We start from the raw sequence: 11,225 nt of genomic DNA, 5'->3' as shown, positions 1-11,225 counted from the left end.
ATCACCTACCGTTAAGTTAGCCACATTGGTCGCTTAAGCACCGCCTGCTGGAGGCGGCACCGTTTGTATCAATAATGTGTGTACTTATGAGTACCAATTAACCAAAACGGCATTGCGCTTACGTTTGGGGCTTTGGGTACACGGACTGCTATCACTTGAACATCTAGGCCTTAGCGTCTACAGAAGAATATCTAGCTTTGCTAACTGCCTAGGTACAACTTTGTAGCTTTTCTAAGCTATCATCATCATCATTGTCCACTGACGTCCACTCCATATAATTCGTAAAACACTCAAAGAAACGCGAAAGCCGATCGCTTTGCTCAATGCTTTAGACCCATTACGCAAGAACGACTAGTCGCCTGGCAACTCAGTTGCCCGGCAACTCAGTCGACCGCGATCGGTAGAATCTGTAATTTATATGGAAGTTGCCGTGTCTATGCGCACGAAGTTGCGGCGACTCCGTGTGCCATGCGCATATACACGGCGACTCCTATAGGTTTCAGATTCTAACGATCGCCGTCGACTGAGTTGCCGGGCGACTACTTAGGTAGTTGATCGTGCGTGATGGGTCTTAGAATGGTATTATAAGGAAAAATAGACTGTATAGAGTTCATAGCCTCGATAGCTCGGAGTTAAAGGAACAGACTGCATTGCGAAAGGTCGCCGGTTCAAACCCCATCACCCGTTGAACTTTTGTCGTACCTACTCCTAGCACAAGCTTTACTATTAATTGGAGGGGACAGGGGAATCTAAATCCCAGGGGACTTGGCTAAGTTAAAAAAAAAATTGAAGAATTAGCGTCTATTTCAGAAAGCAAAACACAGTATTAACTGGTAATAAACTCCCAAAACAAAGGCGAAACGTGTTTACACGCACGCTTATTGCTCGTATACTTTTAGAAGCACCTATTCTTTAACTTTATTAACTTTTATTATACTGTTACGATGCATTCATCTCTAGAAATATTATTATTTTATTTAGTGTTCGAAGTTTGAATGCTACAGGTACAGCCTCCGAGGCGCAGTGGTGAGCGCAGGGGCGGACTAAGCTTTGGGGCGGAGATGGCGGTCCGCCCCGTGTCTTGTCTCGGGTCTCCAAACCTTGAGAAAGCCTCTTCAATCAAGTCCAAAACCGGCCAAGTGCGAGTCGGACTCGCGCACCGAGGATTCCGTACTCTTGTATTTTTTCGACATTTTGCACGATAAATCAAAAGCTATAATGCATAAAAATAAATAAAAATCTGTTTTAGAATTTATAGGTAAAGCCCTTCCATAATATGATACCCCACTTTGTATAGTTATCTTATTTTAAAAATTTAAACACATTTTTTTAAATGATGTAACCACAAAAACATGGATTTCGGATTTATTCCTTTACTTGTGCTATAAGACCTACCTACCTGCCAAATTTCATGATTCTAGGTCAACGGGAAGTACCCTATAGGTTTTCTTGACATACACGACGGACGGACGGACGGACGGACACATAAACAGACGGATAGACAGTCAACAAAGTGAAGGGTTCCGTTTTTGCTTTTGAGGTACGGAACCCTAAAAACGGTCAAGTGCGAGTTGGATTCGCACATGAAGCTTTCAAATACGTACGTACCATTATACAAGATTTTTTTTTCATGGCGCCCATTTTGAAATTCTTATTATTTATTGTTATAGGTCAATAAACATATACCTAGGAGTACATTCTGTGAAAATTTCAACTCTCTACTTATTATGGTTCACAAGATACAGCCCGCTGACGACATACATACGGACATACAGCGGAGGCTAGTAATATGGTCCTGTTGGCTCCCTTCGGGTACATAACCCTTTTTTCCGCTGGCTAAAAACTTACTTACTTGCTAATGATTTGTTTTGTAGAATAATTTATACCCATGATCGCTTCCGAAGTCATTGTTCCGGTCGTTCCCACCGAGTGAGAGCTCTCAATAATAAGTGGGGATAATTGATGACTTCAACAATATACACTTTGATTGTTTTGTATTAGACAAATACGACGGTACTTAGCTACTCTAATGTTTTAGGATTCCCTACTTTAAAAGGAAAAACGGAACTGTATGAAATCACTTCGTCCGTCCATCTGTCTGTCTGTCTGTCTGTCAAGACTCTTTTTCTAAGGGACGCGTAAAGGTATCCAGTTAAAATACTTAATATCAAACAATACAGCTCCATGGCATTGTAGAAAGCGTAGGTTTCTAAAACTACACAATAAATTAATATGGTCATTTAGTTATGCCATTAATACTCGCAAGGGAATTAATGCCTAAGTATGAGTCAGGTAGGTACTTCTCGTTAACATAGAATCATGGACAAGAAGCAATATCATAAAGGGAAAAATCCGAAAACCGTCAAGCACTTAGGTCCCTATATATTATATTACATTCAAATTGGTTTTAGTACATTTGCAGTTGAAGATAATATAATTACACGTACCAATCTATACTAGGTACGGAACTTTCGGTGCGTGAATCCGAATCGAACTTGGCCGGGTTTTTTTTTTAAATGAATAGGTATATATACCAGTTATCACTTACGAGTGGTAAGAACCGTTTATAACACGATGCACTTGACAAAATATTATTGATTTGAAGTGCGGTTACTGTTTATTTCAATAAAACCAATTTTAATGCCATAATTAATTCACCGGCGCACTTTTGTTAATCCCCGTTTCGTATCAAGTATATCAAAAAGGAAAAAAAACATATTTTGTCTTGAAACTATGGGATGAAATAAGTTAACACTATTGTGTATTAGTATCTTTCTAATATTTTAAATATGAAAGTTTGGATGTTTGTTACTCCTTCACTCTACAATGACTGAACCGATTTGGCTGGGAATGGAGATACAGGTTACATATTTTCCGGACAATCAAAGAGTTCCCACGGGAGTTTTAAAAGCACCTAGAGATCTTTTGCATTGCATCCCGTAGGCTATTTTTTATCCCGGAAAATCTAAAAATTCTCACGGGATTTAAAAAAATCTGAATCCACGTGGATGAAGTCGCGGTCATCACCTAGTATAGTTTATACCACATAGATTAAAAATCCTTCGACTTTTTAAAATTGCTTTTCCGTCGATGCATTAATTTGAGCCATCAGCATAATATAGCAATATTTTAAATATTTTTAAATACTTAAGTAATTGGATTTCAGCCGTAGCAAGCTATTTTGGCAACGTCGAAAAGAGACTATTAATCTCTAGCAGAGATTATTCCGATATCTAGACCCGAAATCGATAGTCCATTAATAATAAGAAATCCTAATTTATCGTCGATTTAATTTCCAGCGTAGCATTGTAGTACTGTTAATAGGCATTAAACTTTTTCTAAACGTCTATTAATAGATAGATAGGTAGATATTATATAGAGTTGGATAGAGAGACTAGGAATCATTCACGTGCGGAAAAAAAACATGTTATTATTGGCTAAATATTTTTACTACAATAATTCTGTTCCTAATACATAATTAATAAATATCTTTTGCCCGCGTGGTTTCAGTTTTTTGTTAATCCTATACTAATACTTTTTATCGGGAAAATAAAAGATTCGTAAAGGATTTCTCAGCACCTAAATCTATGCAGACAAAAATCGCAGCCAAAAGTCTGATTGAATTAAAACTTAGGTCTACGTTTAACGAGTAGTTATTACAATATTTTTACTAAATAATTTTTTTTTCTCTGTTCAAATTGGTTCAAAAATAGAATATTGCGTGCGGGCGTTCGGAAACACAACACTTTTATCATTATTATATTTAAGATAATTTAAGTATCATTATTATACAAAAAATACAAAAGTAAAAAGCAAAAGTATACGTAAGTCACTTATTATAATATTGTAATTAATTCACTCACCGACAGTTATCTTCACTTCACCAAGCGCAAACCACAAAAATTTAAATTTCTAAATTCATCGCCATTAAAATTATCATTTTTAATCTATAATTCACCAAAAAAGTTCAGTCCACACACAAACACGCGTTTCAGTTTGTTATCTGTATCTGTGTTCGAAAATAGAATGACGCGTGCGGCGTTCGGAAATAGAACATAATTTTTTTTTGTTTTCGTGTTACATACTACGAGTTTTTTATCGTGTTACGGGAGAAGATTTCGCGTCGAGTTTCGTTCGAGTAGACCCATCGAGTCCGCGTGTCTCGGATAAATGACACCGCACCTGTCTCTACTCTCCTCGCGTGTAACGCACGGGGATGTTGTACTGATATCAATGACGCGCAAATTAAAAAGTTTATTGCACGCTCCACGAAGGTTCCGTAACTTTGAGAGATCTTTTTTTTTCGACGTTACCAGTCGTAGATTTACACTTGATAGAGCGAGATCAATCTTTAACTGCTTTACGTATAGTTTACGAATTGATCTAGGCGAATACCTATGTATGTATGTATGTCACTTATTATTGTGTACCTACTGGAAAGAGTGTAGGTAAGTATATCATTTTCAGGTATGTTATTACCTACGATAAACAGCTGTTAATATTATAATTAGTAATATAGGTACTTACACAAATACTTAATAGGCGAGCACTAAAATATATGATAATGTTTGCCTTTTAAAGGCTTACGAGCTTAATTTGGGTGTTTAGTAAATAGCAAAAAACCCTTTGATAAAATCATAGAAAACCTACAAAAACCATTTACTTAGCACTTTTTGAGGTTAGCTTATTCAAACAATCATACAGCAGGTTGACTAAGGTATGTGATTAGTGAAGTGTTGACGAGATGCTTATTTGGATTTTTTAATTTCAAAACAGAGAATCCTAAAAGTCTTCGGATTTGTAATGATTGATGTACATCAGATCAATTAACCTAGCCATTGGATTGAAATCGGATTAACACGACTTTATAGGGCTACCACATCCAAACTATAAAAAACGTGCTGAATTGAGAACCTTCTCCTATTTGGAAGACGCATAAAAAACAAGAACATCTTTTTGTATGCAAGTAAATTTGAATCTGCATAGGTACCTATTATTTTTACTTACAGAAATCTGACAAACTACAAACATACCCAGTTTGTTTCTAGAGAGTGTCAACAAAATTGAGTTTTGTCCTTAGGTAGATAGAAATGAGAATAAGATGGGGCGCGATCAAAGAAAATTCCTCTTGTACAGATCGTTATAAAAAAAAAACAAAATTAAAAGTAAAAATTATCAATTTTGATAATGGCGCGTCATATCCGCCATATAATTAATTATTCGCTAGGTTACTCGGGATTTTAACAATACCCCTTACATTGAATTTGGTTTAGGTATTTAGAAGGTATGGTGGAATAGAGAAACTCACATACAATATACTTACTTACATGAACCTTGAAAACATTAGGTATCTACACTCCTTTTTTGGGCAGTCATATAAAACCAAGGACATGCCTTACAAAAATGTAATGGCTGTCAACCCTAGTTTACGTCAATGTACGAGTAGTTACTGAATTACTTGTGAATTATGAATTTGATGAATTCTTTCTACCGCCGGTATTTCGGTAAAGTGAGTTGATTAATTGCCTTACGCCTGTCTGTCGTTGATGATGACTTTTTCATAATGGCAATTTATTATCATCATTATTGCCATTTTATTCTTGCAGTTATTCGTTTAGCAAAATAGATTATTTTTTAAGGATCTCCAAACTTATTGTTATTTGTGTGGGAATGGGTAGCTGGTAGGTATAATCTTTTATAACAAAATTCAGCAATCAATTTTGGACTTGCCTTTACACAAAGTTTAAAAAATCTATTAAAATTATGGTCCTGAAAAAATTATTTTATACAATCGAAGATTATGTAATTAGGTATGATAAAAAACATGGATTTCATCTGCAGCTCACTCCAGAAAAGTGCGGGACTATTTACTTTTACACATGGCATAATATTGCATCTATAGCAAACATTGATTTTGAAAGAGCCACCCCTAATAGCAAACCTTTGAAAAGAGCAACCATCGTGTTTCTTGGTGGTTCTTCTCGATAGGAAAGGCATTCTGGACACCAGTGGTTGATGCATTTGACGATTCAAAAGTACTTGTAATTTAATTGTATAAAAATATTTTTATTTATTTATTTATTATTGCGCTTTCAGCGAATTTAGCGCGACATCGACAATTCAATTGCTATTGTTCTTATTGGCTAAATTTGTATTATTATGCAGTGTGGGTTGCGTTGTAGTGCTTAAGATGATTTTGATGATTTGATAACTACCACAAAAAAATCGATAATTGTATTATTATTGCATATTTTTAATAGAAAATGATTGTGTATAAATAAATTCTAATTATTTTTAATAGAATAATAGTAAAAAAATTAAAAAAAAAACTAATGGCAGCGGTGGGATTCGAACCCACGCCTCCGAAGAGACTGGTGCCTTAAACCAGCGCCTTAGACCGCTCGGCCACGCTACCAGATGGGAAATTGCTCGAAATTACTAATAACTCTTTATTTCAATTTAAATTATTAACCATGGTTTTTTAAAATGACCTTGTTTTTTTTTTTATTATGTTTTAAAAATAAATCCATAAGTATTTACGTATAATAATCAATCATTGAGATAATAGTACTTTGGTTTGATGAATATTTAAAATATAGAGTTCATAAACTTTTCATTCGTCTCTTAGTATTTAAAATACTTGCGTCTACTTAGTAACAGACTTTTGAAACAAATAAAATTGTAATAACGGTGTGACAGATTTCTAAGAAATGATGCAAGAGTTTACAATTTCATAGAAAGCCGAAGTCGTCACTTTACGACGTGCCAACTGTGACATTTTGTACAACATTATGTTTAACCGAGAGAACTCGCTTACCAGTGTAAAACAGTTTTCGACCCCCCACATAGGATGGTAGGTATAATATACTTACTTACCTAACCACTACTAAAATCCATAACAAACTGATATTACAAATCTGAAAGTGTGCCCGTCTGCTAGCTTATCACGGCCCATCCGCTTAGCCGGTTTTGATGAAATTTTGTACAGGACAGAGGTAAATAGTACGCGACAGACTGAAATGGCAATCGGGGAGGGAACGCGGAGGCTGTGCGGGTGTGCGGAGCGTCCCCCCGCCTCATACCCCGATTGCCATCTCAACCGCGGAAAGTTGCGGACTAACTTGCATCTAGAATAAGGAATATCTGGTCCCAGAAGTTCAAGGTCTGTTATTCTGTGTCAGTAGTAGTAACAACTGAGTAAACTACCGTTAGCAAGGTAGATATAAATAACTAGGTACTTAGTAATATTGCTTTCATTAGGTACCTAGGTAGGTACTTACATCATTTGGTTGTAAAATTTGGATGATCAGCAATCTAGATTAAGGGCATAACCTTACAGCTAAATATCGGTATATAGAGGAAATTGTATCAATAAAAGTAGGTATTGCGTATAACGTATATTTAGCAACTTTGTTTGCAATTTGCAAATAGCGGCCAGCTTCCCAGGTGCAATCTTATTACGTTCCTTGTTATTGAATCCATTAAGTTCCTTGAGGGACGCGTGGTCCATAGTTACGACAGTCCTGGATATCAATCGATTGCGCTGATGACCCAAGTCGTTAACTGGATGGGTGACCGATTTGGATAACGAATTTGGCCTTTTCGTTTCCTGCCTCATAGAAAATGCATGCTAAGCCATGGTGGGTCGGTCTCGGTTACGGTTACTCCCCATGTCACAAACCTACCTAGACGTTTCCATGTAGGAGAAGCCTAGAGGTTTAGTATTGTATAGAAGCAGGTTTTACTTTGCGGAAGTCCATGATATCCACGGAATTAAAACCTTAATTAGCTAAGTAGGTATAATCCGCTGAAAAAAGTAAATCTGTATGTGTATGTATATGCAAAGTGTCTGCAAAATCTCCTGAGGATGCTCCGGTGTCTGAGCGTAACGTACGTCAAGTGGTGGATTTGTGTCAAGTGGTGGAGTGGTGCGTGGCAGTACTTGGGGCTTGCTTGGTGGCTGGCTTTTCCTGTATGCTTAGCAGTGGGAGGGCAGGCGGTGCATGTCGCTTGCTGCATATTGTACCATACAAATTTGCCTTTTTCAACGGATTATAGCTATTTTTTTTCTTAGATATCGAAGTTTGTCACAGTCATGAACTGTGCCAGAAAGCTAGTTCGCTTGGCGGCAGGGATTTACCAGTACGGTGGTACTGGTAAATCCCTGCCACCAAACGGCAGGGTTTGGTGGGCCGAAGTCTCCCACCAAACCCTGCCGGGAATCGAACCCGGGACAGCCCTCTTATAAGACCACAGTGCTCATCACTGCACATGAGGTCGTTTTCAAAGATAATAATTATCGTCTCTAGAATTTTAACCACGTCTTTGCTCAAGTTACAAAATCATCAATAAGTACATATTATAATAATAAGTACTGTGATCCGTGGTGGATCAAAATTCCAGGACCGCCAGACGCTACTTATTTTCTGAAAAACTAAATGTGTAATATTATAGAGTAGTGTGTAGTTTTAATATACGTCTAATATCTGCTACCTTGTGCCAACAATAATTGTTGATAGATTGCTAGTAGGCCAGCAACTAAGAAGTTTCTATAGAAGGTACACGACAGGTCTAGATGGCAATCGGAATGGGGACACCGTACAGCCTCCGCACTAACTCCGTTGCGGGATAGCGCGCATAACGTGCGGGTGTGCGGGGGGTCCCCCCGCCTCCCACCCCGATTGCCATCTCGACCGGTCGCGTACATGGCAAGTTAGTAAGTAGGTAGTAGTAACAAGCCCATTCTTCCAGTGATGATTGATTGATTCCATTTAGTAAATTTTCATTATAGGCAAATACATGTTAAAATTCCAATCAAAGGGTCAACCAATCTAACAGTACCCTAATATGTATGTAGATATGACTTATAACAGTATAACTCTTAATGCTTAATGTGTAGAGATCAAAATTGCTTAAAATCTTCCGCTACCATAATAATAGATACGATAGATTCAGACAATCGTAATGTAATTGAGCCTATGATTACACGTATTGTAATAGGTATCCGCAATATTGTATGCGTTACGTCTCGCGGCTTGCCACCTGATAATATTATGCCTTTGTGTTTATTCTTTACATGCTCTTTACCTTGAGTGCAAACCGCGTTTACCGTGCAAGCCGTGCAAGTCTAGTGTGGGACGCCCTCCAGCATGATGGACCGACGATATAAAGTGGCTGGCGGGAAGTGGCTGGATGAAGAAGGCTGAGGACCTGGTGTGGTGGCGCTCTATAGGGAAGGCCTATGTCCAACAGTGGACGTCCACAGGCTGAGGATGAGGATTATGCTCTTTACTTTGGATTTGTCTGTTTATGGGTGGCTACAGACGGTGGTGATTCTGCGAGTTACTTTTCGAACTTCAATAGGTTATTATATAGAAGCAGGTGTTACTTTGCGGACGTCCATGATAATATACAAAGAATCAAGCCAAGCGCTTGACGATAATCACACCTGATGGAATGTGATGATGTGGCCTAAGATGTGACGCGTTTACCTAGAAGATGCCTATTTAGGTATGATTAAAAAACTTTTGTTTAAAAATTTCTTCATGGGTGTCATCGGCCCATTAGCTCAGTTGGCTAGAGCGTCGTGCTAATAACGCGAAGGTCGCGGGTTCGATCCCCTCATGGGCCATAACACACTTTTTATTTGCTTACTCTTTTAAGTAAGTTTTACTTTTTTATTTCTGATTTAAAGTTGTAAGCTAAGGTCATTAAAATAAGTGTGTGCAAAATAAATAGACCAATCTGAACTGTATGACTGCGCATTATACAAAAACAACCCCAGTAAGAATTGCATTTAAGTAATTATACTTTTTTAGTGCAAAACCGCCATGTTGCAATTTCAAATTAGATTATTTACTTTCTAATTTTGCCACAAAAATACCAACGTAAGGTTTCTTTATGGTTAGGTAAGGTAAAATATTAAAAAGTCTTATGTCCTGACTAAATATATTTATTTTGTCCAGGTATTCTTTAACTGTTTTAATTCTTTCTTAACTCTATCCTTACATACTATTTAATATTTAAAAATTAATTAAGTACCCATTTATTTTTCATCCGACTAAATTATTCATAAAAGATACTTACATACTTAAATCAATAAAATTTACAACAATAACTGTTACAGAAAAGTTTTTGTTTAGAATATCCTTTAAAATAGTTATATAATTTTATTTTCTAGCCTCTTTAAAACTCTATATATACATTATGAATTAATTGCACAACCGGCCGGTTCTAATATTTACAAAAATGGCATTCGTAACAAAGTATCTGTTTATCTATTTACATTATGTGCAGATTAAAGAATAAGTAATTAAAAAAGAGATAAAAACATTCAGTAATTAATCATTAAATAATTTCTGATTATTATTATATATAAGGTCATGCGGGGCTATTCCGCCTAAAAAAAGTGACGTGTATAATTCAAATCTTTGCTATTTCACTAAAGAAAGCAATAACAACAAATGAGTAAGTGCATCATAAAAATCATTTATCTGTTAATGATTACACTGTATTACTTTTGTAGAAAATCAATGCCTATATGTAACAACCAGGAATTTTTATTTGAATTCTGGAAAACGGCGGAATAGCCCCGCTGCGGGGCTTTTCCGACTTTTGATTGTATCTCTGCCATCTATGATTCTATTTAGGTAATACTTAGTGGTACATAAGAATCACAGCGGAATACATACTATTCTAAGTTTTAAAATAAGGTAGGAGGTTTCAAATTCCTTTAAAATCTTTTTTTGTAAATTATGGGGCTATTACGCCGCGCCTCCATACATGCTAGTGATGTGCCGAATAACTCGATAAATAATCAGTTTCAAATTATTGAATTAAAGTTTTATCTTACTTTAACGGCTGATAGTAGGAGTTTTAACACCAAGTACTCTTGTAGCAATAGTCAGTGTATTAAAAAAGCGTGTTAATTGTTTGTAGGATAGTAAAAAAAAAAAAACAAAATTAGATAGGTTACGTAAAAATTAATATATTTATTATTAAATATCTAATGAGGCAAATCAAGTAGTCTTCAGTTGTGCAACATTCATAGTGACAGCGATAAACGTTCCACTCTGCTAGTAAAAGTTAAAATGATTATTTTTATTTCGCTAATACATTACAGTGCTCCCCAAATAAGTAAAAAAAATACATTATATTTTATAAATTTTAGAAAATGCAATATTTAATAACTGTAAATCAGATTGTATGAGCCCCATATAAACATT

General features: G+C 36.2%; 2 non-coding genes across 2 annotated transcripts; one reads left to right on the top strand and one right to left on the bottom strand.

Annotated features, from left to right (window-relative positions):
- Nucleotides 1-6,333: 6,333 nt before the first annotated feature.
- Nucleotides 6,334-6,415, bottom strand: Trnal-aag. Its single transcript has one exon. It is a non-coding gene; the product is annotated as a tRNA-Leu (tRNA).
- Nucleotides 6,416-9,557: 3,142 nt separating this feature from the next.
- Nucleotides 9,558-9,631, top strand: Trnai-aau. The gene has a single exon. It is a non-coding gene; the product is annotated as a tRNA-Ile (tRNA).
- The last annotated feature ends 1,594 nt before the right edge of the window (nt 9,632-11,225 follow it).

This window comes from Maniola jurtina, chromosome 20 (genome assembly GCF_905333055.1).
Source record: "Maniola jurtina chromosome 20, ilManJurt1.1, whole genome shotgun sequence".
Taxonomy (NCBI): Eukaryota; Metazoa; Arthropoda; class Insecta; order Lepidoptera; family Nymphalidae; genus Maniola; species Maniola jurtina.
The sequence above is the reverse complement of the archived record's forward strand: the minus strand, read 5'-3'. Positions and strand labels throughout refer to the sequence as shown.